Raw genomic sequence first — 8,987 nt, forward strand, 5'->3', positions numbered from 1 at the left:
AAGAGCATTTGACTGCAGATCAAGAGGTCCTTGGTTCAACTCCGAGTGCCTCTGGAAGATAAATCTTTTTAAAAAAAATAATTCTAGCTTTATTACTTGTTTATCCATTAAAACATTTTAGGCATATAACGTTGAATGCATATTGATGTGCTTTCTTCATATGAAATCTATTTAAAAAATCAGCCATAAGGTCGAAAAACGTTGTCTGTAAAAAGTCAATGTAAAAAATCTATAAGATGATACTTTTAGCACTTTGGAAGACTCTTAAACTAAGAATTGACTTGTAAAATAAAAATTCCTGATTATTTGTCTGTACTTTTTGAATTCATTAAAGATTTTTAAAGAAGAAAAATGCATCGGAAAGAAAAAATAATCACAATGTAAAACTTTGTAAAGTTCTTATAGCTTTAATGTAATTTAAAAAAAAAAAGAGTGTGCATTACTTAAGTTTTGGGGGTATAGCTCAGTGGCAGAGCATTTGACTGCAGATCAAGAGGTCCTTGGTTCAACTCTGAGTGCCCCCTGAAGATAAATCTTTTTAAACCAAATAATTCTAGCTTTATTACTTGTTTATCCATTAAAACATTTTAGGCATATAACGTTGAATGCATATTGATGTGCTTTCTTCATATGAAATCTATTTAAAAAATCAGCCAAAAGGTCGAAAAACGTTGTCTGAAAAAGTCAATGTAAAAAATCTATAAGATGATACTTTTAGCACTTTGGAAGACTCTAAAACTAAGAATTGACTTGTAAAATAAAAATTCCTGATTACTTGTCTGTACTTTTTGAATTCATTAAAGATTTTTAAAGAAGAAAAATGCATCGGAAAGAAAAAATAATCACAATGTAAAACTTTGTAAAGTTCTTATAGCTTTAATGTAATTTAAAAAAAAAAAAAGAAAAAGTGTGCATTACTTAAGTTTTGGGGGTATATCTCAATGGCAGAGCTATTTGACTGCAGATCAAGAGGTCCTTAGTTCAACTCCGAGTGCGCCCTGAAGATAAATCTTTTTAAACCAAATAATTCTAGCTTTATTACTTGTTTATCCATTAAAACATTTTAGGCATATAACGTTGAATGCATATTGATGTGCTTTCTTCATATGAAATCTATTTAAAAAATCAGCCAAAAGGTCGAGAAACGTTGTCTGTAAAAAGTCAATGTAAAAAATCTTTAAGATGATACTTTTAGCACTTTGGAAGACTCTAAAACTAAGAATTGACTTGTAAAATAAAAATTCCTGATTATTGGTCTGTACTTTTTGAATTCATTAAAGATTTTTAGAGAAGAAAAATGCATCGGAAAGAAAAAAGAATCACAATGTAAAACTTTGTAAAGTTCTTATAGCTTTAATGTAATTTAAAAGAAAAAAAAAAAAGAGTGTGCATTACTTAAGTTTTGGGGGTATAGCTCAGTGGCAGAGCATTTGACTGCAGATCAAGTGGTCCTTGATTCAACTCTGAGTGCGCCCTGAAGATAAATCTTTTTAAACCAAATAATTCTAGCTTTTTTACTTGTTTATCCATTAAAACATTTTAGGCATATAACGTTGAATGCATATTGATGTGCTTTCTTCATATGAAATCTATTTAAAAAATCAGCCAAAAGGTCGAAAAACGTTGTCTGAAAAAGTCAATGTAAAAAATCTATAAGATGATACTTTTAGCACTTTGGAAGACTCTAAAACTAAGAATTGACTTGTAAAATAAAAATTCCTGATTATTTGTCTGTACTTTTTGAATTCATTAAAGATTTTTAAAGAAGAAAAATGCATCGGAAAGAAAAAATAATCACAATGTAAAACTTTGTAAAGTTCTTATAGCTTTAATGTAATTTAAAAAAAAAAAAGAAAAAGTGTGCATTGCTTACGTTTTGGGGGTATATCTCAGTGGCAGAGCTATTTGACTGCAGATCAAGAGGTCCTTGGTTCAACTCCGAGTGCGCTCTGAAGATAAATCTTTTTAAACCAAATAATTCTAGCTTTATTACTTGTTTATCCATTAAAACATTTTAGGCATATAACGTTGAATGCATATTGATGTGCTTTCTTCATATGAAATCTATTTAAAAAATCAGCCAAAAGGTCGAAAAACGTTGTCTGTAAAAAGTCAATGTAAAAAATCTTTAAGATGATACTTTTAGCACTTTGGAAGACTCTAAAACTAAGAATTGACTTGTAAAATAAAAATTCCTGATTATTCGTCTGTACTTTTTGAATTCATTAAAGATTTTTAGAGAAGAAAAATGCATCGGAAAGAAAAAAGAATCACAATGTAAAACTTTGTAAAGTTCTTATAGCTTTAATGTAATTTAAAAGAAAAAAAAAAAAAGAGTGTGCATTACTTAAGTTTTGGGGTATAGCTCAGTGGCAGAGCATTTGACTGCAGATCAAGAGGTCCTTGGTTCAACTCTGAGTGCGCCCTGAAGATAAATCTTTTTAAACCAAATAATTCTAGTTTTTTTACTTGTTTATCCATTAAAACATTTTAGGCATATAACGTTGAATGCATATTGATGTGCTTTCTTCATATGAAATCTATTTAAAAAATCAGCCAAAAGGTCGAAAAACGTTGTCTGTAAAAAGTCAATGTAAAAAATCTATAAGATGATACTTTTAGCACTTTGGAAGACTCTAAAACTAAGAATTGACTTGTAAAATAAAAATTCCTGATTATTTGTCTGTACTTTTTGAATTCATTAAAGATTTTTAGAGAAGAAAAATGCATCGGAAAGAAAAATTAATCACAATGTAAAACTTTGTAAAGTTCTTATAGCTTTAATGTAATTTAAAAAAAAAAAGAGTGTGCATTACTTAAGATTTGGGGGTATATCTCAGTGGCAGAGCATTTGACTGCAGATCAAGAGGTCCTTGGTTCCACTCCGAGTGCCCCCTGAAGATAAATCTTTTTAAACCAAATAATTCTAGCTTTATTACTTGTTTATCCATTAAAACATTTTAGGCATATAACGTTGAATGCATATTGATGTGCTTTCTTCATATGAAATCTATTTAAAAAATCAGCCAAAAGGTCGAAAAACGTCTGTAAAAAGTCAATGTAAAAAATCTATAAGATGATACTTTTAGCACTTTGGAAGACTCTAAAACTAAGAATTGACTTGTAAAATAAAAATTCCTGATTATTTGTCTGTACTTTTTGAATTCATTAAAGATTTTTAAAGAAGAAAAATGCATCGGAAAGAAAAAATAATCACAATGTAAAACTTTGTAAAGTTCTTATAGCTTTAATGTAATTTAAAAAAAAAAAAAAAAAAAAAGTGTGCATTACTTAAGTTTTGGGGGTATAGCTCATTGGCCGAGCTATTTGACTGCAGATCAAGAGGTCCTTGGTTCAACTCCGAGTGCGCCCTCAAGATAAATCTTTTTAAACCAAATAATTCTAGCTTTATTACTTGTTTATCCATTAAAACATTTAGGCATATAACGTTGAATGCATATTGATGTGCTTTCTTCATATGAAATCTATTTAAAAAATCAGCCAAAAGGTCGAAAAACGTTGTCTGAAAAAGTCAATGTAAAAAATCTATAAGATGATACTTTTAGCACTTTGGAAGACTCTAAAACTAAGAATTGACTTGTAAAATAAAAATTCCTGATTATTTGTCTGTACTTTTTGAATTCATTAAAGATTTTTAAAGAAGAAAAATGCATCGGAAAGAAAAAATAATAACAATGTAAAACTTTGTAAAGTTCTTATAGCTTTAATGTAATTTAAAAAAAAAAAGTGTGCATTACTTAAGTTTTGGGGGTATAGCTCAGTGGCAGAGCTATTTGACTGCAGATTAAGAGGTCCTTGGTTCAACTCCGAGTGCGCCCTGAAGATAAATCTTTTTAAACCAAATAATTCTAGCTTTGTTACTTGTTTATCCATTAAAACATTTTAGGCATATAACGTTGAATGCATATTGATGTGCTTTCTTCATATGAAATCTATTTAAAAAATCAGCCAAAAGGTCGAAAAACGTTGTCTGAAAAAAGTCAATGTAAAAAATCTATAAGATGATACTTTTAGCACTTTGGAAGACTCTAAAACTAAGAATTGACTTGTAAAATAAAAATTCCTGATTATTTGTCTGTACTTTTTGAATTCATTAAAGATTTTTAAAGAAGAAAAATGCATCGGAAAGAAAAAATAATAACAATGTAAAACTTTGTAAAGTTCTTATAGCTGTAATGTAATTTAAAAAAAAAAAAAAAAAGTGTGCATTACTTAAGTTTTGGGGGTATAGCTCAGTGACAGAGCTATTTGACCGCAGATCAAGAGGTCCTTGGTTCAACTCCGAGTGCACCCTGAAGATAAATCTTTTTAAACCAAATAATTCTAGCTTTGTTACTTGTTTATCCATTAAAACATTTTAGGCATATAACGTTGAATGCATATTGATGTGCTTTCTTCATATAAAATCTATTTAAAAAAGCAGCCAAAAGGTCGAAAAACGTTGTCTGAAAAAAGTCAATGTAAAAAATCTATAAGATCATACTTTTAGCACTTTGGAAGACACTAAAACTAAGAATTGACTTGTAAAATAAAAATTCCTGATTATTTGTCTGTACTTTTTGAATTCATTAAAGATTTTTAAAGAAGAAAAATGCATCGGAAAGAAAAAATAATCACAATGTAAAACTTTGTAAAGTTCTTATAGCTTTAATGTAATTTAAAAAAAAAAAAAAAAAGAGTGTGCATTACTTAAGCTTTGGGGGTATAGCTCAGTGGCAGAGCATTTGACTGCAGATTAAGAGGTCCTTGGTTCAATGCCAAGTGCCCGCTGAAGATAAATCTTTTTAAACCAAATAATTCTAGCTTTATTAGTTGTTTATCCATTAAAACATTTTAGGCATATAACGTTGAATGCATATTGATGTGCTTTCTTCATATGAAATCTATTTAAAAAATCAGCAAAAAGGTCGAAAAACGTTGTCTGAAAAAGTCAATGGAAAAAATCTATAAGATGATACTTTTAGCACTTTGGAAGACTCTAAAACTAAGAATTGACTTGTAAAATAAAAATTCCTGATTATTTGTCTGTACTTTTTGAATTCATTAAAGATTTTTAAAGAAGAAAAATGCATCGGAAAGAAAAAATAATCACAATGTAAAACTTTGTAAAGTTCTTATAGCTTTAATGTAATTTAAAAAAAAAAAAACAAAAAGTGTGCATTACTTAAGTTTTGGGGGTATAGCTCAGTGGCAGAGCATTTGACTGCAGATCAAGAGGTCCTTGGTTCAACTCCGAGTGCGCCCTGAAGATAAATCTTTTTAAACCAAATAATTCTACCTTTATTACTTGTTTGTCCATTAAAACATTTTAGGCATATAACTTTGAATGCATATTGATGTGCTTTCTTCATATGAAATCTGTTTAAAAAATCAGCAAAAAGGTCGAAAAACGTTGTCTGTAAAAAGTCAATGTAAAAAATCTATAACATGATACTTTTAGCACTTTGGAAGACTCTAAAACTAAGAATTGACTTGTAAAATAAAAATTCCTGATTATTTGTCTGTACTTTTTGAATTCATTAAAGATTTTTAGAGAAGAAAAATGCATCAGAAAGAAAAATTAATCACAATGTAAAACTTTGTAAAGTTCTTATAGCTTTAATGTAATTTAAAAAAAAAAAAGAGTGTGTATTACTTAAGTTTTGGGGGTATAACTCAGTGGCAGAGCATTTGACTGCAGATCAACAGGTCCTTGGTTCAACTCCGAGTGCCCCCTGAAGATGAATCTTTTTAAACCAAATAATTCTAGCTTTATTACTTGTTTATCCATTAAAACATTTTAGGCATATAACGTTGAATGCATATTGATGTGCTTTCTTCATATGAAATCTATTTAAAAAATCAGCCAAAAGGTCGAAAAACGTTGTCTGTAAAAAGTCAATGTAAAAAATCTATAAGATGATACTTTTAGCACTTTGGAAGACTCTAAAACTAAGAATTGACTTGTAAAATAAAAATTCCTGATTATTTGTCTGTACTTTTTGAATTCATTAAAGATTTTTAAAGAAGAAAAATGCATCGGAAAGAAAAAATAATCACAATGTAAAACTTTGTAAAGTTCTTATAGCTTTAATTTAATTTAAAAAAAAAAAAAAAAAAAGTGTGCATTACTTAAGTTTTGGGGGTATAGCTCAGTGGCCGAGCTATGTGACTGCAGATCAAGAGGTCCTTGGTTCAACTCCGAGTGCGCCCTCAAGATAAATCTTTTTAAACCAAATAATTCTAGCTTTATTACTTGTTTATCCATTAAAACATTTTAGGCATATAACGTTAAATGCATATTGATGTGCTTTCTTCATATGAAATCTATTTAAAAAATCAGCCAAAAGGTCGAAAAACGTTGTTTGAAAAAGTCAATGTAAAAAATCTATAAGATGATACTTTTAGCACTTTGGAAGACTCTAAAACTAAGAATTGACTTGTAAAATAAAAATTCCTGATTATTTGTCTGTACTTTTTGAATTCATTAAAGATTTTTAAAGAAGAAAAATGCATCGGAAAGAAAAAATAATCACAATGTAAAACTTTGTAAAGTTCTTATAGCTTTAATGTAATTTAAAAAAAAAAAAGTGTGCATTACTTAAGTTTTGGGGGTATAGCTCAGTGGCAGAGCATTTGACTGCAGATCAAGAGGTCCTTGGTTCAACTCCGAGTGCGCCCTGAAGATAAATCTTTTTAAACCAAATAATTCTAGCTTTATTACTTGTTTGTCCATTAAAACATTTTAGGCATATAACGTTGAATGCATATTGATGTGCTTTCTTCATATGAAATCTATTTAAAAAATCAGCCAAAAGGTCGAAAAACGTTGTCTGAAAAAAGTCAATGTAAAAAATCTATAAGATCATACTTTTAGCACTTTGGAAGACACTAAAACTAAGAATTGACTTGTAAAATAAAAATTCCTGATTATTTGTCTGTACTTTTTGAATTCATTAAAGACTTTTAAAGAAGAAAAATGCATCGGAAAGAAAAAATAATCACAATGTAAAACTTTGTAAAGTTCTTATAGCTTTAATGTAATTTAAAAAAAAAAAAAAAAAAGAGTGTGCATTACTTAAGTTTTGGGGGTATAGCTCAGTGACAGAGCATTTGACTGCACATCAAGAGGTCCTTGGTTCAACGCCAAGTGTCCCCTGAAGATAAATCTTTTTAAACCAAATAATTCTAGCTTTATTACTTGTTTATCCATTAAAACATTTTAGGCATATAACGTTGAATGCATATTCATGTGCTTTCTTCATATTAAATCTATTTAAAAAATCAGCAAAAAGGTCGAAAAACGTTGTCTGAAAAAGTAAATGTAAAAAATCTATAAGATGATACTTTTAGCACTTTGGAAGACTCTAAAACTAAGAATTGACTTGTAAAATAAAAATTCCTGATTATTTGTCTGTACTTTTTGAATTCATTAAAGATTTTTAAAGAAGAAAAATGCATCGGAAAGAAAAAATAATCACAATGTAAAACTTTGTAAAGTTCTTATAGCTTTAATGTAATTTAAAAAAAAAAAAAAAAAAGTGTGCATTACTTAAGTTTTGGGGGTATAGCTCAGTGGCAGAGCATTTGACTGCAGATCAAGAGGTCCTTGGCTCAACTCCGAGTGCCCCCCTGAAGATAAATCTTTTTAAACCAAATAATTCTAGCTTTATTACTTGTTTATCCATTAAAACATTTTAGGCATATAACGTTGAATGCATATTGATGTGCTTTCTTCATATGAAATCTATTTAAAAAATCAGCCAAAAGGTCGAAAAACGTTGTCTGTAAAAAGTCAATGTAAAAAATCTATAAGATGATACTTTTAGCACTTTGTAATACTCTAAACTAAGAATTGACTTGTAAAATAAAAATTCCTGAGTTTTTGTCTGTACTTTTTGAATTCATTAAAGATTTTTAGAGAAGAAAAATGCATCGGAAAGAAAAAATAATCACAATGTAAAACTTTGTAAAGTTCTTATAGCTTTAATGTAATTTAAAAAAAAAAAAAAAAAAGAGTGTGCATTACTTAAGTTTTGGGGGTATATCTCAGTGGCAGAGCTATTTGACTGCAGATCAAGAGGTCCTTGGTTCAACTCCGAGTGCGCCCTGAAGATAAATCTTTTTAAACCAAATAATTCTAGCTTTATTACTTGTTTATCCATTAAAACATTTTAGGCATATAACGTTGAATGCATATTGATGTGCTTTCTTCATATGAAATCTATTTAAAAAATCAGCCAAAAGGTCGAAAAACGTTGTCTGTAAAAAGTCAATGTAAAAAATCTATAAGATGATACTTTTAGCACTTTGGAAGACTCTAAAACTAAGAATTGACTTGTAAAATAAAAATTCCTGATTATTTGTCTGTACTTTTTGAATTCATTAAAGATTTTTAAAGAAGAAAAATGCATCGGAGAGAAAAAATAATCACAATGTAAAACTTTGTAAAGTTCTTATAGCTTTAATGTAATTTAAAAAAAAAAAAAAAAAAGTGTGCATTACTTAAGTTTTGGGGGTATAGCTCAGTGGCAGAGCATTTGACTGCAGATCAAGAGGTCCTTGGTTCAACTCCGAGTGCGCCCTGAAGATAAATCTTTTTAAACCAAATAATTCTAGCTTTATTACTTGTTTGTCCATTAAAACATTTTAGGCATATAACGTTGAATGAATATTGATGTGCTTTCTTCATATGAAATCTATTTAAAAAATCAGCCAAAAGGTCGAAAAACGTTGTCTGAAAAAAGTCAATGTAAAAAATCTATAAGATCATACTTTTAGCACTTTGGAAGACACTAAAACTAAGAATTGACTTGTAAAATAAAAATTCCTGATTATTTGTCTGTACTTTTTGAATTCATTAAAGACTTTTAAAGAAGAAAAATGCATCGGAAAGAAAAAATAATCACAATGTAAAACTTTGTAAAGTTCTTATAGCTTTAATGTAATTTAAAATAAAAAAAAAAAAGAGTGTTCATTACTTAAGT

Source organism: Phyllobates terribilis, unplaced genomic scaffold (genome assembly GCF_046119375.1).
Source record: "Phyllobates terribilis strain yellow unplaced genomic scaffold, ASM4611937v1 Scaffold_1__5_contigs__length_1240528914, whole genome shotgun sequence".
In the NCBI taxonomy this organism is placed as follows: Eukaryota; Metazoa; Chordata; class Amphibia; order Anura; family Dendrobatidae; genus Phyllobates; species Phyllobates terribilis.